This window comes from Oncorhynchus keta, chromosome 3 (genome assembly GCF_023373465.1).
Source record: "Oncorhynchus keta strain PuntledgeMale-10-30-2019 chromosome 3, Oket_V2, whole genome shotgun sequence".
Classification (NCBI taxonomy): domain Eukaryota; kingdom Metazoa; phylum Chordata; class Actinopteri; order Salmoniformes; family Salmonidae; genus Oncorhynchus; species Oncorhynchus keta.
This window is the reverse complement of record NC_068423.1, coordinates 28,289,173-28,309,839: the sequence shown is the minus strand read 5'-3', so window position 1 is coordinate 28,309,839 and position 20,667 is coordinate 28,289,173. Positions and strand designations below refer to the sequence as shown.

General features: G+C 51.3%; 1 protein-coding gene and 2 long non-coding RNA genes across 6 annotated transcripts in view; 2 read left to right on the top strand and 1 right to left on the bottom strand.

Moving 5' to 3' along the window:
• Positions 1 to 1,909, bottom strand: part of LOC127915321 (uncharacterized) — a 48,914-nt gene extending 47,005 nt beyond the window's left edge. The window contains exons 1-2 of the long non-coding RNA XR_008090992.1: positions 1,765 to 1,909; positions 276 to 906 (exon numbers count right to left, since the gene is read on the bottom strand). This is a non-coding gene — a long non-coding RNA (uncharacterized LOC127915321). The remainder of the gene's footprint in view (positions 1 to 275; positions 907 to 1,764) is intronic.
• Positions 1 to 20,667, top strand: part of LOC118382458 (zinc transporter ZIP9-like) — a 72,311-nt gene that overhangs the window by 24,338 nt on the left and 27,306 nt on the right. The window lies entirely within an intron of this gene.
• Positions 15,049 to 18,128, top strand: LOC127915317 (uncharacterized). 2 transcript variants are annotated; one of them, XR_008090988.1, is made up of 5 exons: positions 15,049 to 15,071; positions 15,296 to 15,455; positions 17,042 to 17,105; positions 17,317 to 17,380; positions 17,887 to 18,128. It is a non-coding gene; the product is annotated as an uncharacterized LOC127915317 (long non-coding RNA). The 2 variants fall into 2 exon arrangements; XR_008090987.1 differs by lacking the exon at positions 15,049 to 15,071 and having other exon boundaries at positions 15,100 to 15,455.

Genomic DNA, 20,667 nt, shown 5'->3' with positions numbered 1-20,667 from the left:
TCTCTGTGACCCTGGCCCCTGCTCCGACTGGCCCGTCTCTGTGACCCTGGCCCTTCTCTGTGACCCTGGCCCGTCTCTGTGACCCTGGCCCGTCTCTGACTGGCCTGTCTCTGTGATCCTGGCCCCCTGCTCTGACTGGCCCCTGCTCTGACTGGCCTGTCTCTGTGACCCTGGCCCTTCTCTGTGACCCTGGCCCGTCTCTGTGACCCTGGCCCGTCTCTGACTGGCCTGTCTCTGTGACCCTGGCCCCTGCTCTGACTGACCCCTGCTCTGACTGACCCCTGCTCTGACCCTGACCCCGTCTCTGACCCTGACCCCTGCTCTGACCCTGGCCCGTCTCTGTCCCTGCCCCCGTCTCTGACTGGCCTGTCTCTGTGACCCTGCCCCCTGCTCTGACTGCCCCGTCTCTGACCCTGCCCCCTGCTCTGACTGCCCCCTGCTCTGACTGCCCCCTGCTCTGACTGGCCCGTCTCTCTGACACTGACCCCTGCTCTGACTGCCCCCTGCTCTGACTGGCCCGTCTCTCTGACCCTGACCCCTGCTCTGACTGGCCCGTCTCTCTGACCCTGACCCCTGCTCTGACTGGCCCGTCTCTCTGACCCTGACCCCAGCTCTGACTGGCCCGTCTCTGTGACCCTGACCCCTGCTCTGACCCTGACCCCTGCTCTGACTGGCCCGTCTCTGTGACCCTGACCCCTGCTCTGACTGGCCCGTCTCTGTGACCCTGACCCCTGCTCTAACTGACCCGTCTCTGACCCTGACCCCTGCTCTGACCCTGACCCCTGCTCTGACTGACCCGTCTCTCTGACCCTGACCCCTGCTCTGACCCTGACCCCAGCTCTGACTGGCCCGTCTCTGTGACCCTGACCCCTGCTCTGACCCTGACCCCTGCTCTGACTGGCCCGTCTCTGTTACCCTGACCCCCTGCTCTAACTGACCCGTCTCTCTGACCCTGACCCCCTGCTCTGACCCTGACCCCTGCTCTGACTGACCCGTCTCTCTGACCCTGACCCCCTGCTCTGACCCTGACCCCTGCTCTGACTGACCCGTCTCTCTGACCCTGACCCCTGCTCTGACCCTGACCCCTGCTCTGACTGGCCTGTCTCTCTGACCCTGACCCCTGCTCTGACCCTGACCCCTGCTCTGACTGGCCTGTCTCTCTGACCCTGACCCCTGCTCTGACCCTGACCCCTGCTCTGACTGACCCGTCTCTCTGACCCTGACCCCTGCTCTGACCCTGACCCCTGCTCTGACCCTGACCCCCTTCTCTGACCCTGACCCCTGCTCTGACCCTGACCCCTGCTCTGACTGACCCGTCTCTCTGACCCTGACCCCTGCTCTGACCCTGACCCCTGCTCTGACCCTGACCCCCTGCTCTGACCCTGCCCCCTGCTCTGACCCTGACCCCTGCTCTGACCCTGACCCCCTGCTCTGACCCTGACCCCTGCTCTGACTGGCCTGTCTCTCTGACCCTGACCCCTGCTCTGACCCTGACCCCTGCTCTGACCCTGACCCCTTCTCTGACCCTGACCCCTGCTCTGACTGGCCCGTCTCTCTGACCCTGAACCCTGCTCTGACTGGCCCGTCTCTCTGACCCTGACTGACCCCTGCTCTGACTGGCCCGTCTCTCTGACCCTGAACCCTGCTCTGACTGGCCCGTCTCTCTGACCCTGACCCCTGCTCTGACTGGCCCTTCTCTGTGTTCTAGCTCCTCTAGTGACCCTCATCTCAAGATAAGCCTCTTTATGTTGGTGTTTACATCACTGCTCTGACCCTGACCCCTACTCTGACTGGCCCTTCTCTGTGTTCTAGCTCCTCTAGTGACCCTCATCTCAAGATAAGCCTCTTTATGTTGGTGTTTACATCACTGTACAGAAGGTTGATTCACTGTCTGTTGGTTGGTTTGAACATTTAATTTTATTTAGGAAAAATAATAATAATCTTTGTAGGATGTAGGAAGGTTTTCTCCTTTCTGCCAACTCTGTAACCTGTGTTCCGGTTTTAGATGGCTTCAGATGGGTTTAGGGATTGTCTTCAATTACGATGTGAATATTGAGACTAGCGTGATGCTGCATCATGTAGAGGTATATATTGTAAACAGTGTTGATGATTTATGGAGCATTGTTACAAACGACAACAGTGTCCCAACTGCCACCTGGAGTGCTGTTGGTCCTTCTGTGGCTCAGTTGGTAGAGCATGGCGCTTGTAACGCCAGGGTAGTGGGTTCGATTCCCGGGACCACCCATACGTAGAATGTATGCACACATGACTGTAAGTCGCTTTGGATAAAAGCGTCAGCTAAATGGTATATATTATTATTATTATATTACTGTTGAACCTGGTGGGTTACTATGGTGACATGTACAGAAAACATATCGCGGCTCAGTCAGGACGGAACAGACCGACTGCGCAAAACGTTTGTGTCCCACGTGGAGTCCTATTCCCTGTTTAGTGCACTACTTTTGGGCGGGGCCCATAGGGCTCAGTACTGTAATAGGGAGGACGCGTAAAAATGAGTCTTAATTACTGTAAGACTTGATCAATGTTTTTATTGATATTTTTAGGCGTATTGTGGTTGAACAGAATACTAGCAATTACTACGGAATCAGATTAATCTGGTAAAATCTAAATGGATGATACCAAATCCATATTTTCTTTTATTTTTATTTTTCATTCTCTTTACTTCAAGTTGTTCTGCAATAATCATGATGTCATGTTGCTCTCTTCAACTCGTTACAATATTCCACTGATAGAACCAATGACCAGCTTAGTTTTCTTACAAAGTGAGGCAGAACCGATTTTTTTTATAGCCTGGTTTAACCTTCAGGGATCTACTACAAAACAGGATCAATTTAATTAGCCAGCTAACTTTGATTAACAAGATATAACTATTGATTGTCTCGTTCGTGAAGAAATCTCACGGTTCGATATGTGTTTTTGTTGAGTCATCTAGACCGTGCCCATTCAGTTAGCTGGCTAACTCATTGATCCTGCTTCGTAGTGTACATCTCAGAGCAGGTTTAGCCGAGCTATGTGCTATATACTGTTAGATAGAAACAATTAACTTGTGTATAAAACTCCTTGGTTCCACATAGTGGATATACAAAAAATAAACATTAAAAAATATCCTGTTTTCTTATGGGTTCATTTGGGAAGTCAGTCACTGGACTGAACCAATAAATGATGAGCATTTATTGTGATGTCACTTCGGCGTGTTCAGAAGCCCCCCTCCCTGAAGAGAAATATGCTTAAACCAAGTAACAAATCTACTGCATAGTACAGATTTGATGTACTATATAGTACTAGTATACACATAATGTACTGTCGGTTTCTGTACAGTAAAAACGATGGACAAAGTCCCTATTAAACAACTTACATTTACATTTATTTTAAGGCATTACGTTTTTATCAGGAGTTCTGTAAGAATAGTATAATATATCGTATTATAATAATAATATATACACTGAGTTACAAAACATTACAAACACACTGATATTGAGTTGCTGCCCCTCCTCCCTCCTTTACCCTCAGAACAGCCATTGGGCTGGATGTTCTTCTTCGTTGGTGGGCCATTCTTGATGCACGGGGGAAACTGTTCAGTGTGGAAAAACCCCAGCGCCGTTGCAGTTCTTGACACACTCAAACCGGTGCGCCTGGCGTCTACTACCATAACCCCGTTCAAGGGGCACTTCAAATAGTTTGTCTTGCCCATTCACCCCCTCTGAATGGCACACATACACGATCCATGTGTCAAATGTCTCGAGGCTTAACCTGACTCCTCCCCTTTATCTTTAACCTGACTCCTCCCCTTTATCTTTAACCTGACTCCTCCCCTTTATCTTTAACCTGACTCCTCCCCTTTATCTTTAACCTGACTCCTCCCCTTTATCTTTAACCTGACTCCTCCCCTTTATCTTTAACCTGACTCCTCCCCTTTATCTTTAACCCGTCTCCTCCCCCTTTATCTACACTGATTGAAGTGGATTTAACAGGTGACATCAATAAGGGATTATATCTTTCACCTGGATTCACCTGGTCAGTCTGTGTCGTGGAAAGAGCAGGTGTTCCTAATGTTTTGTATATTAGTATTATTATAAATTATATTATTATATTATATCTATTGTATTATTGTCTTATTGTTGTATTTTGCGCTCCTTTTGGCACGGAGCCCTGTGGATAACGGCCTATTTGAACACAGTCAGACATCCATATTGCAACAGCAGCAGGTACAACCATGGCAGACTAGTTACAGGTACAACTAGTTACAGGTACAACCACGGCAGACTAGTTACAGGTACAACTAGTTACAGGTACAACCACGGCAGACTAGTTACAGGTACAACCACGGCAGACTAGTTACAGGTACAACCACGGCAGACTAGTTACAGGTACAACCACGGCAGACTAGTTACAGGTACAACCACGGCAGACTAGTTACAGGTACAACCATGGCAGACTAGTTACAGGTACAACCACGGCAGACTAGTTACAGGTACAACTAGTTACAGGTACAACCACGGCAGACTAGTTACAGGTACAACTAGTTACAGGTACAACCATGGCAGACTAGTTACAGGTACAACCATGGCAGACTAGTTACAGGTACAACTAGTTACAGGTACAACTAGTTACAGGTACAACCATGGCAGACTAGTTACAGGTACAACCATGGCAGACTAGTTACAGGTACAACTAGTTACAGGTACAACTAGTTACAGGTACAACCATGGCAGACTAGTTACAGGTACAACCACGGCAGACTAGTTACAGGTACAACTAGTTACAGGTACAACCACGGCAGACTAGTTACAGGTACAACTAGTTACAGGTACAACCATGGCAGACTAGTTACAGGTACAACCATGGCAGACTAGTTACAGGTACAACTAGTTACAGGTACAACCATGGCAGACTAGTTACAGGTACAACCATGGCAGACTAGTTACAGGTACAACTAGTTACAGGTACAACTAGTTACAGGTACAACCATGGAAGACTAGTTACAGGTACAAACATGGCAGACTAGTTACAGGTACAACCATGGCAGACTAGTTACAGGTACAACCATGGCAGACTAGTTACAGGTACAACTAGTTACAGGTACAACCATTGCAGACTAGTTACAGGTACAACCATTGCAGACTAGTTACAGGTACAACCATGGCAGACTAGTTACAGGTACAACCATGGCAGACTAGTTACAGGTACAACCATTGCAGACTAGTTACAGGTACAACTAGTTACAGGTACAACCATGGCAGACTAGTTACAGGTACAACCATGGCAGACTAGTTACAGGTACAACCATTGCAGACTAGTTACAGGTACAACCATTGCAGACTAGTTACAGGTACAACTAGTTACAGGTACAACCATGGCAGACTAGTTACAGGTACAACCATGGCAGACTAGTTACAGGTACAACCATGGCAGACTAGTTACAGGTACAACCATTGCAGACTAGTTACAGGTACAACCATTGCAGACTAGTTACAGGTACAACCACGGCAGACTAGTTACAGGTACAACCATTGCAGACTAGTTACAGGTACAACCACGGCAGACTAGTTACAGGTACAACCACGGCAGACTAGTTACAGGTACAACCATGGCAGACTAGTTACAGGTACAACCATGGCAGACTAGTTACAGGTACAACCATGGCAGACTAGTTACAGGTACAACCATGGCAGACTAGTTACAGGTACAACCATGGCAGACTAGTTACAGGTACAACCACGGCAGACTAGTTACAGGTACAACCACGGCAGACTAGTTACAGGTACAACCACGGCAGACTAGTTACAGGTACAACCATGGCAGACTAGTTACAGGTACAACCATGGCAGACTAGTTACAGGTACAACCATGGCAGACTAGTTACAGGTACAACCATTGCAGACTAGTTACAGGTACAACCATGGCAGACTAGTTACAGGTACAACCACGGCAGACTAGTTACAGGTACAACCATGGCAGACTAGTTACAGGTACAACCACGGCAGACTAGTTACAGGTACAACCATGGCAGACTAGTTACAGGTACAACCACGGCAGACTAGTTACAGGTACAACCATGGCAGACTAGTTACAGGTACAACCATGGCAGACTAGTTACAGGTACAACCATGGCAGACTAGTTACAGGTACAACCACGGCAGACTAGTTACAGGTACAACCATGGCAGACTAGTTACAGGTACAACCATGGCAGACTAGTTACAGGTACAACCATTGCAGACTAGTTACAGGTACAACCATGGCAGACTAGTTACAGGTACAACCACGGCAGACTAGTTACAGGTACAACCATGGCAGACTAGTTACAGGTACAACCACGGCAGACTAGTTACAGGTACAACCATGGCAGACTAGTTACAGGTACAACCACGGCAGACTAGTTACAGGTACAACCATGGCAGACTAGTTACAGGTACAACCACGGCAGACTAGTTACAGGTACAACCATGGCAGACTAGTTACAGGTACAACCACGGCAGACTAGTTACAGGTACAACCACGGCAGACTAGTTACAGGTACAACCATGGCAGACTAGTTACAGGTACAACCATGGCAGACTAGTTACAGGTACAACCACGGCAGACTAGTTACAGGTACAACCATGGCAGACTAGTTACAGGTACAACCACGGCAGACTAGTTACAGGTACAACCATGGCAGACTAGTTACAGGTACAACCACGGCAGACTAGTTACAGGTACAACCACGGCAGACTAGTTATAACAGCCTGTAACTATCAAATGACCAGATATGATTTGACACTGATATATAATGTGAACGATCTGTTTTTTATTTAAAGCTACTCAGTGTTGTAGGTCATATATGCTGTAATTTACCTTTTTGGGGCTATTCTAATTTCCTGTGGACAATAATGAGCTTCGGTATGAATACACTCGTATTGCTGTGACAGAAACTTGGGTCATATTCATTAGGCACCAAACGGAAGATAATGTACAGGAAAAGACAGGTGGTTTATTCATTACATCTTAGCAACGGAAACCATTTTTTTTTACCTCCTTAAGAACCAAACGGATTGAAACGGGGACCTGAATTGTCCAATAGAAACTCTAGGTTTTTGTTTTCTTTCTCCGTTGCAAAGCGTTTTCCCGTTTGGAGTAAACCGTTTCTGTTGCAAAACGTATTGAAACATAATTCGTCATAATGAATACACCCCCTGAACTTGCCCGATTTTAAGAAAAGCAATTGCTTTGTCGTTGCAAAACATTTTTGCTATGGTGTGCACTAATAAATACAACACTATTAATACTGAAATGTGGCCACAGCAACAACAACAACAACATGTCACTGTTCGATTATCCACTAGTCTGTAATGTCCAAACAAGGCGTTGATTTGAAGCTGTTTGACACACACACCTCCCCTAACAGTTTGGACTCCATTTGAGCCAGTGTTCTAGAACCTCCCCTAATAGTTTGGACTCCATTTGAGCCAGTGTTCTAGAACCTCCCCTAATAGTTTGGACTCCATTTGAGCCAGTGTTCTAGAACCTCCCCTAATAGTTTGGACTCCATTTGAGCCAGTGTTCTAGAACCTCCCCTAACAGTTTGGACTCCATTTGAGCCAGTGTTCTAGAACCTCCCCTAATAGTTTGGACTCCATTTGAGCCAGTGTTCTAGAACCTCCCCTAATAGTTTGGACTCCATTTGAGCCAGTGTTCTAGAACCTCCCCTAATAGTTTGGACTCCATTTGAGCCAGTGTTCTAGAACCTCCCCTAATAGTTTGGACTCCATTTGAGCCAGTGTTCTAGAACCTCCCCTAATAGTTTGGACTCCATTTGAGCCAGTGTTCTAGAACCTCCCCTAATAGTTTGGACTCCATTTGAACCAGTGTTCTAGAACCTCCCTAACAGTTTGGACTCCATTTGAGCCAGTGTTCTAGAACCTCCCTAATAGTTTGGACTCCATTTGAACCAGTGTTCTAGAACCTCCCCTAACAGTTTGGACTCCATTTGAACCAGTGTTCTAGAACCTCCCCTAACAGTTTGGACTCCATTTGAGCCAGTGTTCTAGAACCTCCCTAATAGTTTGGACTCCATTTGAACCAGTGTTCTAGAACCTCCCCTAACAGTTTGGACTCCATTTGAGCCAGTGTTCTAGAACCTCCCTAATAGTTTGGACTCCATTTGAACCAGTGTTCTAGAACCTCCCCTAACAGTTTGGACTCCATTTGAGCCAGTGTTCTAGAACCTCCCCTAATAGTTTGGACTCCATTTGAACCAGTGTTCTAGAACCTCCCCTAACAGTTTGGACTCCATTTGAACCAGTGTTCTAGAACCTCCCCTAACAGTTTGGACTCCATTTGAGCCAGTGTTCTAGAACCTCCCCTAACAGTTTGGACTCCATTTGAGCCAGTGTTCTAGAACCTCCCCTAATAGTTTGGACTCCATTTGAACCAGTGTTCTAGAACCTCCCCTAACAGTTTGGACTCCATTTGAGCCAGTGTTCTAGAACCTCCCCTAATAGTTTGGACTCCATTTGAACCAGTGTTCTAGAACCTCCCCTAACAGTTTGGACTCCATTTGAACCAGTGTTCTAGAACCTCCCCTAACAGTTTGGACTCCATTTGAGCCAGTGTTCTAGAACCTCCCCTAATAGTTTGGACTCCATTTGAACCAGTGTTCTAGAACCTCCCCTAACAGTTTGGACTCCATTTGAGCCAGTGTTCTAGAACCTCCCCTAATAGTTTGGACTCCATTTGAACCAGTGTTCTAGAACCTCCCTAACAGTTTGGACTCCATTTGAACCAGTGTTCTCCATTTGAACCTCCCTCCCTAACAGTTTGGACTCCATTTGAACCAGTGTTCTAGAACCTCCCTAACAGTTTGGACTCCATTTGAGCCAGTGTTCTAGAACCTCCCATAATAGTTTGGACTCCATTTGAACCAGTGTTCTAGAACCTCCCCTAACAGTTTGGACTCCATTTGAGCCAGTGTTCTAGAACCTCCCCTAATAGTTTGGACTCCATTTGAACCAGTGTTCTAGAACCTCCCCTAACAGTTTGGACTCCATTTGAACCAGTGTTCTAGAACCTCCCCTAACAGTTTGGACTCCATTTGAGCCAGTGTTCTAGAACCTCCCCTAATAGTTTGGACTCCATTTGAACCAGTGTTCTAGAACCTCCCCTAACAGTTTGGACTCCATTTGAGCCAGTGTTCTAGAACCTCCCCTAATAGTTTGGACTCCATTTGAACCAGTGTTCTAGAACCTCCCCTAACAGTTTGGACTCCATTTGAGCCAGTGTTCTAGAACCTCCCCTAATAGTTTGGACTCCATTTGAACCAGTGTTCTAGAACCTCCCCTAACAGTTTGGACTCCATTTGAACCAGTGTTCTAGAACCTCCCCTAACAGTTTGGACTCCATTTGAGCCAGTGTTCTAGAACCTCCCCTAACAGTTTGGACTCCATTTGAGCCAGTGTTCTAGAACCTCCCCTAATAGTTTGGACTCCATTTGAACCAGTGTTCTAGAACCTCCCTAACAGTTTGGACTCCATTTGAGCCAGTGTTCTAGAACCTCCCTAATAGTTTGGACTCCATTTGAACCAGTGTTCTAGAACCTCCCTAACAGTTTGGACTCCATTTGAACCAGTGTTCTAGAACCTCCCTAACAGTTTGGACTCCATTTGAGCCAGTGTTCTAGAACCTCCCCTAATAGTTTGGACTCCATTTGAACCAGTGTTCTAGAACCTCCCTAACAGTTTGGACTCCATTTGAGCCAGTGTTCTAGAACCTCCCTAATAGTTTGGACTCCATTTGAACCAGTGTTCTAGAACCTCCCTAACAGTTTGGACTCCATTTGAACCAGTGTTCTAGAACCTCCCCTAACAGTTTGGACTCCATTTGAACCAGTATTCTAGAACCTCCCTAACAGTTTGGACTCCATTTGAGCCAGTGTTCTAGAACCTCCCCTAATAGTTTGGACTCCATTTGAACCAGTGTTCTAGAACCTCCCCTAACAGTTTGGACTCCATTTGAGCCAGTGTTCTAGAACCTCCCCTAATAGTTTGGACTCCATTTGAACCAGTGTTCTAGAACCTCCCCTAACAGTTTGGACTCCATTTGAACCAGTGTTCTAGAACCTCCCCTAACAGTTTGGACTCCATTTGAACCAGTATTCTAGAACCTCCCCTAACAGTTTGGACTCCATTTGAACCAGTGTTCTAGAACCTCCCCTAACAGTTTGGACTCCATTTGAACCAGTGTTCTAGAACCCCCCCCTAATAGTTTGGACTCCATTTGAACCAGTGTTCTAGAACCTCCCCTAACAGTTTGGACTCCATTTGAACCAGTGTTCTAGAACCTCCCCTAACAGTTTGGACTCCATTTGAGCCAGTGTTCTAGAACCTCCCCTAACAGTTTGGACTCCATTTGAACCAGTGTTCTAGAACCTCCCCTAACAGTTTGGACTCCATTTGAACCAGTGTTCTAGAACCTCCCCTAACAGTTTGGACTCCATTTGAACCAGTGTTCTAGAACCTCCCCTAACAGTTTGGACTTCATTTGAACCAGTGTTCTAGAACCTCCCCTAACAGTTTGGACTCCATTTGAACCAGTGTTCTAGAACCTCCCCTAACAGTTTGGACTCCATTTGAACCAGTGTTCTAGAACCTCCCCTAACAGTTTGGACTCCATTTGAACCAGTGTTCTAGAACCTCCCCTAACAGTTTGGACTCCATTTGAACCAGTGTTCTAGAACCTCCCCTAAACAGTTTGGACTCCATTTGAACCAGTGTTCTAGAACCTCCCCTAAACAGTTTGGACTCCATTTGAACCAGTGTTCTAGAACCTCCCCTAACAGTTTGGACTCCATTTGAACCAGTGTTCTAGAACCTCCCCTAAACAGTTTGGACTCCATTTGAACCAGTGTTCTAGAACCTCCCCTAACAGTTTGGACTCCATTTGAACCAGTGTTCTAGAACCTCCCCTAACAGTTTGGACTCTATTTGAACCAGTGTTCTAGAAGTCTTAAGTCATAACTGACTTTCCTCTCAGGAGTGTTTAATACCTATGAAATGTATGATGAATTGTCTTCGAAAACTATGAATGTTTCTAGGTAACAGTGTTAACATTGCATATGTCCTTTCCTGAATTAAGTAAAAATTGAACATTTTTCAACCATTTTATCCACTGATGATATTTTCATTTCTATTAAAAGAAAACACACTGAAAGGGATCCCCCTCTCCCATGAAAGGGTTAGTATGAGATGTTGGCTATAATGCCCTTTTTATTTACCCAGAGTCAGATCAATTCAAATGTATTTCTAAGGCCTTTTTTTTTTTTTTTTTTACATCAACAGAAAAACTCCCAAGAAAGGCAGGAACCTGGGAAGAAACCTAGAGAGGAACCAGGCTCTGAGGGGTGACCAGACCTCTACTGGCTGTACTGGGTAGACTAGAGGAACCAGGCTCTGAGGGGTGGCCAGTCCTCTACTGGCTGTACTGGGTAGACCAGAGGAACCAGGCTCTGAGGGGTGGCCAGTCCTCTACTGGCTGTACTGGGTAGACCAGAGGAACCAGGCTCTGAGGGTGGCCAGTCCTCTACTGGCTGTACTGGGTAGAGAGGAACCAGGCTCTGAGGGGTGGCCAGTCCTCTTCTAGCTGTACTGGGTAGACCAGAGGAACCAGGCTCTGAGGGTGGCCAGTCCTCTTCTAGCTGTACTGGGTAGACCAGAGGAACCAGGCTCTGAGGGTGGCCAATCCTCTACTGGCTGTACTGGGTAGACCAGAGGAACCAGGCTCTGAGGGGTGGGCCAGTCCTATTCTGGCTGTACTGGGTAGACCAGAGGAACCAGGCTCTGAGGGTGGGCCAGTCCTATTCTGGCTGTACTGGGTAGAGAGGAACCAGGCTCTGAGGGGTGGGCCAGTCCTCTTCTAGCTGTACTGGGTAGACCAGAGGAACCAGGCTCTGAGGGGTGGCCAGTCCTCTACTGGCTGTACTGGGTAGACCAGAGGAACCAGGCTCTGAGGGGTGGGCCAGTCCTATTCTGGATGTACTGGGTAGACCAGAGGAACCAGGCTCTGAGGGGTGGGCCAGTCCTATTCTGGCTGTACTGGGTAGACCAGAGGAACCAGGCTCTGAGGGGTGGCCAGTCCTCTACTGGCTGTACTGGGTAGACCAGAGGAACCAGGCTCTGAGGGGTGGCCAGTCCTCTTCTAGCTGTACTGGGTAGACCAGAGGAACCAGGCTCTGAGGGGTGGCCAGTCCTCTTCTAGCTGTACTGGGTAGACCAGAGGAACCAGGCTCTGAGGGGTGGCCAGTCCTCTTCTAGCTGTACTGGGTAGACCAGAGGAACCAGGCTCTGAGGGGTGGCCAATCCTCTACTGGCTGTACTGGGTAGACCAGAGGAACCAGGCTCTGAGGGGTGGGCCAGTCCTATTCTGGCTGTACTGGGTAGACCAGAGGAACCAGGCTCTGAGGGGTGGGCCAGTCCTCTTCTAGCTGTACTGGGTAGACTAGAGGAACCAGGCTCTGAGGGGTGGCCAGTCCTCTTCTGGCTGTACTGGGTAGACCAGAGGAACCAGGCTCTGAGGGGTGGCCAGTCCTCTTCTGGCTGTACTGGGTAGACCAGAGGAACCAGGCTCTGAGGGGTGGGCCAGTCCTCTTCTGGCTGTGCAGGGTAGAGAGGAGCCAGGCTCTGAGGGGTGGCCAGTCCTCTTCTGGCTGTGCAGGGTAGAGAAGAACCAGGCTCTGAGGGGTGGCCAGTCCTCTTCTGGCTGTGCAGGGGAAGCAGGCTAGAGTCCTCTTCTGGCTGTGGAGCCAGGCTCTGAGGGGGCCAGTCCTCTTCTGGCTGTGCAGTCCTCTTCTGGCTGTGCAGGGTAGAGAAGAACCAGGCTCTGAGGGGTGGCCAGTCCTCTTCTGGCTGTGCCGGGTAGAGAGGAACCAGGCTCTGAGGGTGGCCAGTCCTCTTCTGGCTGTGCCTGGTAGAGAGGAAGCAGGCTCTGAGGGGTGGCCAGTCCTCTTCTGGCTGTGCCGGGTAGAGAGGAACCAGGCTCTGAGGGTGGCCAGTCCTCTTCTGGCTGTGCAGGGTAGAGAGGAGCCAGGCTCTGAGGGGTGGCCAGTCCTCTTCTGGCTGTGCAGGGTAGAGAAGAACCAGGCTCTGAGGGGTGGCCAGTCCTCTTCTGGCTGTGCCGGGTAGAGAGGAACCAGGCTCTGAGGGGTGGCCAGTCCTCTTCTGGCTGTACTGGGTAGACCAGAGGAACCAGGCTCTGAGGGGTGGGCCAGTCCTCTTCTGGCTGTGCAGGGTAGAGAGGAGCCAGGCTCTGAGGGGTGGCCAGTCCTCTTCTGGCTGTGCCGGGTAGAGAGGAACCAGGCTCTGAGGGGTGGCCAGTCCTCTTCTGGCTGTGCCTGGTAGAGAGGAAGCAGGCTCTGAGGGGTGGCCAGTCCTCTTCTGGCTGTGCCGGGTAGAGAGGAACCAGGCTCTGAGGGGTGGCCAGTCCTCTTCTGGCTGTGCAGGGTAGAGAGGAGCCAGGCTCTGAGGGGTGGCCAGTCCTCTTCTGGCTGTGCAGGGTAGAGAAGAACCAGGCTCTGAGGGGTGGCCAGTCCTCTTCTGGCTGTGCCGGGTAGAGAGGAACCAGGCTCTGAGGGGTGGCCAGTCCTCTTCTGGCTGTGCCTGGTAGAGAGGAAGCAGGCTCTGAGGGGTGGCCAGTCCTCTTCTGGCTGTGCCGGGTAGAGAGGAACCAGGCTCTGAGGGGTGGCCAGTCCTCTTCTGGCTGTGCAGGGTAGAGAGGAGCCAGGCTCTGAGGGGTGGCCAGTCCTCTTCTGGCTGTGCAGGGTAGAGAAGAACCAGGCTCTGAGGGGTGGCCAGTCCTCTTCTGGCTGTGCCGGGTAGAGAGGAACCAGGCTCTGAGGGGTGGCCAGTCCTCTTCTGGCTGTACCGGGTGGAGATTATAAGAGTATGTGGACATTTAAGGCCAGATTGTTCTTCAAGATGTTCAAACGTTCATAGATGACCAGCAGGGTCAAATAATAATCCCAGTGATTGTAGAGGGTGCAGCAAGTCAGCACCTCAGGAGTAAATGTCAGTTGGCTTTTCATTGTTGAGCATTCAAAGCGAGACACTTGAAGTTCACCCAGGACACCAGATACCTATCCCCCGGCACATAGACAGCAGCATAGATACTGGAGGCTGAGACGGGGTGTCGGGGAAACTGGACCTGTCCAACGATACCCCGGACATGGCCAACCAGGCAGGATAGAACCACACCCACTTTGCCAAAGCACAGCCCCCACAGCACTAGAGGGATATCAACAGACCACCAACTTACTACCCTGAGACAAGGTTGAGCACAGCCCCCACACCACTAGAGGGATATCAACAGACCACCAACTTACTACCCTGAGACAAGGTTGAGCACAGCCCCCACACCACTAGAGGGATATCAACAGACCACCAACTTACTACCCTGAGACAAGGCTGAGTATAGCCCCCACACCATTAGAGGGATATCAACAGACCACCAACTTACTACCCTGAGACAAGGCTGAGCACAGCCCCCACACCATTAGAGGGATATCAACAGACCGCCAACTTACTACCCTGTGACAAGGCTGAGTATAGCCCCACACCACTAGAGGGATATCAACAGACCGTCAACTTACTACCCCTGAGACAAGGCTGAGCACAGCCCCACACCACTAGAGGGATATCAACAGACCGCCAACTTACTACCCTGAGACAAGGTTGAGCACAGCCCCCACACCACTAGAGGGATATCAACAGACCACCAACTTACTACCCTGAGACAAGGTTGAGCACAGCCCCCACACCACTAGAGGGATATCAACAGACCGCCAACTTACTACCCTGAGACAAGGCTGAGTACAGCCCACGAAGATCTCCTCCACCGTAGGAGCACAAGGGAGCACAAAACCGGACAGGAAGATCACGACGGGTTGAGTCATTGACAAGTGAAAAATTCCTGGCACATGATGCACCCCTCCTAGGGAGGGCATGCAAGAGCACTAGTAAGCCAGCCCCCATACTACGGTCAGAGGCAGCAGGTAGCCTAGTGGTTAGAGTGTAGGGATGGCAGGTAGCCTAGTGGCTAGAGTGTAGGGACGGCAGGTAGCCTAGTGGTTAGAGTGTAGGGGCGGCAGGTAGCCTAGCGGTTAGAGTGTAGGGGCGGCAGGTAGCCTAGCGGTTAGAGCGTAGGGGCGGCAGGTAGCCTAGTGGTTAGAGTGTAGGGACGGCAGGTAGCCTAGTGGTTAGAGTGTAGGGGTGGCAGGTAGCCTAGTGGTTAGAGTGTAGGGAGGGCAGGTAGCCTAGTGGTTAGAGTGTAGGGATGGCAGGTAGCCTAGTGGTTAGAGTGTAGGGACGGCAGGTAGCCTAGTGGTTAGAGTGTAGGGATGGCAGGTAGCCTAGTGGTTAGAGTGTAGGGACGGCAGGTAGCCTAGTGGTTAGAGTGTAGGGATGGCAGGTAGCCTAGTGGTTAAAGTGTAGGGACGGCAGGTAGCCTAGTGGTTAGAGTGTAGGGGCCTAGTGGTTAGAGGGGAGGCAGGTAGCCTAGTGGTTAGAGGGGAGGCAGGTAGCCTAGTGGTTAGAGGGGTGGCAGGTAGCCTAGCGGTTAGAGTGTAGGGGCCTAGTGGTTAGAGGGGAGGCAGGTACCCTAGTGGTTAGAGGGGAGGCAGGTAGCCTAGTGGTTAGAGGGGAGGCAGGTAGCCTAGTGGTTAGAGGGGAGGCAGGTAGCCTAGTGGTTAGAGGGGTGGCAGGTAGCCTAGTGGTTAGAGGGGAGGCAGGTAGCCTAGTGGTTAGAGGGGAGGCAGGTAGCCTAGTGGTTAGAGGGGTGGCAGGTAGCCTAGTGGTTAGAGGGGTGGCAGGTAGCCTAGTGGTTAGAGGGGAGGCAGGTAGCCTAGTGGTTAGAGGGGAGGCAGGTAGCCTAGTGGTTAGAGGGGAGGCAGGTAGCCTAGTGGTTAGAGGGGAGGCAGGTAGCCTAGTGGTTAGAGGGAGGCAGGTAGCCTAGTGGTTAGAGGGGAGGCAGGTAGCCTAGTGGTTAGAGGGGAGGCAGGTAGCCTAGTGGTTAGAGGGAGGCAGGTAGCCTAGTGGTTAGAGGGGTGGCAGGTAGCCTAGTGGTTAGAGGGGAGGCAGGTAGCCTAGTGGTTAGAGGGGGAGGCAGGTAGCCTAGTGGTTAGAGGGGTGGCAGGTAGCCTAGTGGTTAGAGGGGTGGCAGGTAGCCTAGTGGTTAGAGGGGAGGCAGGTAGCCTAGTGGTTAGAGGGGAGGCAGGTAGCCTAGTGGTTAGAGGGGTGGCAGGTAGCCTAGTGGTTAGAGGGGTGGCAGGTAGCCTAGTGGTTAGAGGGGAGGCAGGTAGCCTAGTGGTTAGAGGGAGGCAGGTAGCCTAGTGGTTAGAGGGGAGGGTTAGAGGGAGGCAGGTAGCCTAGTGGTTAGAGGGGAGGCAGGTAGCCTAGTGGTTAGAGGGAGGCAGGTAGCCTAGCGGTTAGAGTGTAGGGGCCTAGTGGTTAGAGGGGAGGCAGGTAGCCTAGTGGTTAGAGGGAGGCAGGTAGCCTAGTGGTTAGAGGGGAGGGGAGGCAGGTAGCCTAGTGGTTAGAGGGGAGGCAGGTAGCCTAGTGGTTAGAGTGTAGGGGCCTAGTGGTTAGAGGGGAGGCAGGTAGCCTAGTGGTTAGAGGGGAGGCAGGTAGCCTAGTGGTTAGAGGGGTGGCAGGTAGCCTAGCGGTTAGAGTGTAGGGGCCTAGTGGTTAGAGGGGAGGCAGGTACCCTAGTGGTTAGAGGGGAGGCAGGTACCCTAGTGGTTAGAGGGGAGGCAGGTAGCCTAGTGGTTAGAGGGGAGGCAGGTAGCCTAGTGGTTAGAGGGGTGGCAGGTAGCCTAGTGGTTAGAGGGGAGGCAGGTAGCCTAGTGGTTAGAGGGGAGGCAGGTAGCCTAGTGGTTAGAGGGGAGGCAGGTAGCCTAGTGGTTAGAGGGGAGGCAGGTAGCCTAGTGGTTAGAGGGGAGGCAGGTAGCCTAGTGGTTAGAGGGGAGGCAGGTAGCCTAGTGGTTAGAGGGGAGGCAGGTAGCCTAGTGGTTAGAGTGTAGGGATGGCAGGTAGCCTAGTGGTTAGAGTGTAGGGATGGCAGGTAGCCTAGTGGTTAAAGTGTAGGGACGGCAGGTAGCCTAGTGGTTAGAGTGTAGGGGCCTAGTGGTTAGAGGGGAGGCAGGTAGCCTAGTGGTTAGAGGGGAGGCAGGTAGCCTAGTGGTTAGAGGGGTGGCAGGTAGCCTAGCGGTTAGAGTGTAGGGGCCTAGTGGTTAGAGGGGAGGCAGGTAGCCTAGTGGTTAGAGGGGAGGCAGGTAGCCTAGTGGTTAGAGTGTAGGGATGGCAGGTAGCCTAGTGGTTAGAGTGTAGGGATGGCAGGTAGCCTAGTGGTTAGAGTGTAGGGGCCTAGTGGTTAGAGGGGAGGCAGGTAGCCTAGTGGTTAGAGGGAGGCAGGTAGCCTAGTGGTTAGAGGGGAGGCAGGTAGCCTAGTGGTTAGAGGGGTGGCAGGTAGCCTAGTGGTTAGAGGGGAGGCAGGTAGCCTAGTGGTTAGAGGGAGGCAGGTAGCCTAGTGGTTAGAGGGGAGGCAGGTAGCCTAGTGGTTAGAGGGGAGGCAGGTAGCCTAGTGGTTAGAGGGGAGGCAGGTAGCCTAGTGGTTAGAGTGTAGGGATGGCAGGTAGCCTAGTGGTTAAAGTGTAGGGACGGCAGGTAGCCTAGTGGTTAGAGTGTAGGGGCCTAGTGGTTAGAGGGGAGGCAGGTAGCCTAGTGGTTAGAGGGGAGGCAGGTAGCCTAGTGGTTAGAGGGGTGGCAGGTAGCCTAGCGGTTAGAGTGTAGGGGCCTAGTGGTTAGAGGGGAGGCAGGTAGCCTAGTGGTTAGAGGGGAGGCAGGTAGCCTAGTGGTTAGAGTGTAGGGATGGCAGGTAGCCTAGTGGTTAGAGTGTAGGGATGGCAGGTAGCCTAGTGGTTAGAGTGTAGGGGCCTAGTGGTTAGAGGGGAGGCAGGTAGCCTAGTGGTTAGAGGGGAGGCAGGTAGCCTAGTGGTTAGAGGGGAGGCAGGTAGCCTAGTGGTTAGAGGGGTGGCAGGTAGCCTAGTGGTTAGAGGGGAGGCAGGTAGCCTAGTGGTTAGAGGGGAGGCAGGTAGCCTAGTGGTTAGAGGGGAGGCAGGTAGCCTAGTGGTTAGAGGGTGGCAGGTAGCCTAGTGGTTAGAGGGGAGGCAGGTAGCCTAGTGGTTAGAGGAGGCAGGTAGCCTAGTGGTTAGAGGGGAGGCAGGTAGCCTAGTGGTTAGAGGGGAGGCAGGTAGCCTAGTGGTTAGAGGGGAGGCAGGTAGCCTAGCGGTTAGAGTGTAGGGGCCTAGTGGTTAGAGGGGAGGCAGGTAGCCTAGTGGTTAGAGGGGAGGCAGGTAGCCTAGTGGTTAGAGGGGAGGGGGAGGCAGGTAGCCTAGTGGTTAGAGGGGAGGCAGGTAGCCTAGTGGTTAGAGGGGAGGCAGGTAGCCTAGCGGTTAGAGTGTAGGGGCCTAGTGGTTAGAGGGGAGGCAGGTAGCCTAGTGGTTAGAGGGGAGGCAGGTAGCCTAGTGGTTAGAGGGGAGGCAGGTAGCCTAGTGGTTAGAGGGGAGGCAGGTAGCCTAGTGGTTAGAGGGGAGGCAGGTAGCCTAGTGGTTAGAGGGGAGGCAGGTAGCCTAGTGGTTAGAGGGGAGGCAGGTAGCCTAGTGGTTAGAGGGGAGGCAGGTAGCCTAGTGGTTAGAGGGGAGGCAGGTAGCCTTTTGGTTAGAGGAGAGGCAGGTAGCCTAGTGGTTAGAGGGGAGGCAGGTAGCCTAGTGGTTAGAGGGGAGGCAGGTAGCCTAGTGGTTAGAGGGGAGGCAGGTAGCCTAGTGGTTAGAGGGGAGGCAGGTAGCCTAGTGGTTAGAGGGGAGGCAGGTAGCCTAGTGGTTAGAGGGAGGCAGGTAGCCTAGTGGTTAGAGGAGGCAGGTAGCCTAGCGGTTAGAGGGGAGGCAGGTAGCCTAGCGGTTAGAGGGGAGGCAGGTAGCCTAGCGGTTAGAGGGGAGGCAGGTAGCCTAGTGGTTAGAGGGGAGGCAGGTAGCCTAGTGGTTAGAGGGGAGGCAGGTAGCCTAGCGGTTAGAGTGTTGGACCAAAAAGTTGCAAGATCGAATCCCTGGGCTGACAAGGTAAAAAAAAAAGGTGTTGTTTTGTCCTTGAACAAGACGGTTAACCCACTGTTCCTCGGCCGTCATTGAACATAAGAATTTGTTCTTAATAAATTAAAACGTTCAATAAATAAAGAGGCGGAGAATCAGCGTGAAGAGAGCGGAGCCGGCCAGGCAGAGACCGCAACGACGGTTCGTCACTCCAGTGCCATGCTGTTCACCTTCACAACTCTGGGCCAGACTACACTCAATCATAGGACCTACTGAAGAGACGAGTCTTCAGTAAAGACTTAAAGGTGGAAACCGAGTCTCACGTGGATAGGCAGACCCTTCCATAAAAATAGAGCTCTATAGGAGAAAGCCCCTTAGAAATTCTAGGGACAATTAGGAGTCCTGCGTCTTGTGACCGTAGCGTACGTGTAGGTATGTACGGCAGGACCAAATCAGAGAGATAGGTAGGTAGTCCATGTAATGCTTTGTAGGTTAGCAGTAAAACCTTGACATCAGCCCTAGCCTTAACAGGAAGCCAGTGTAGAGAGGCCAGTGCAGCTCATCCAGGATGGGACATCAATGCGAGCAGTGGCAAGAAGGTTTGCTGTGTCTGTCAGCGTAGTGTCCAGAGCATGGAGGCACTAACAGGAGACAGGCCAGTACATCAGGAGACGTGGAGGAGGCCGTAGGAGGGCAACAACCCAGCAGCAGGACCGCTACCTCCGCCTTTGTGCAAGGAGGAGCACTGCCAGAGCCCTGCAAAATGACCTCCAGCAGGCCAAAAATGTGCATGTGTCTGCTCAAACGGTCAGAAACAGACTCCATGAGGGTGGTATGAGGGCCTGATGTCCACAGGTGGGGGTTGTGCTTACAGCCCAACACCGTGCAGGACGTTTGGCAATTGCCAGAGAACACCAAGATTGGCAAATTCGCCACTGGCGTCCTGTGCCTCTCCACAGATGAAAGCAGGTTCACACTGAGCACGTGACAGAGTCTGGAGACGTCGTGGAGAACGTTCTGCTGCCTGCAACATCCTCCAGCATGACCAGTTTGGCGGTGGGTCAGTCATGGTGTGGGGTGGCATTTCTTTGGGGGGCCGCACAGCCCTCCATGTGCTCGCCAGAGGTAGCCTGACTGCCATTAGGTACCGAGATGAGATCCTCAGACCCCTTGTGAGACCATATGCTGGTGCGTTTGGCCCTGGGTTCCTCCTAATGCAAGACAATGCTAGACCTCATGTGGCTGGAGTGTGTCAGCAGTTTCTGCAAGAGGAAGGCATTGATGCTATGGACTGGCCCGCCCCGTTCCCCAGACCTGAATCCAATTGAGCACATCTGGGACATCATGTCTCGCTCCATCCACCAACGCCACGTTGCATCACAGACTATCCAATAGTTGGTGGATGCTTTAGTCCAGGTCTGGGAGGAGATCCCTCAGGAGACCATCCGCCACCTCATCGGGAGCAGGCCCAGGCATTGTAGGGAGGTCATACAGGCACGTGGAGGCCACACACACTACTGAGCCTCATTTTGACTTGTT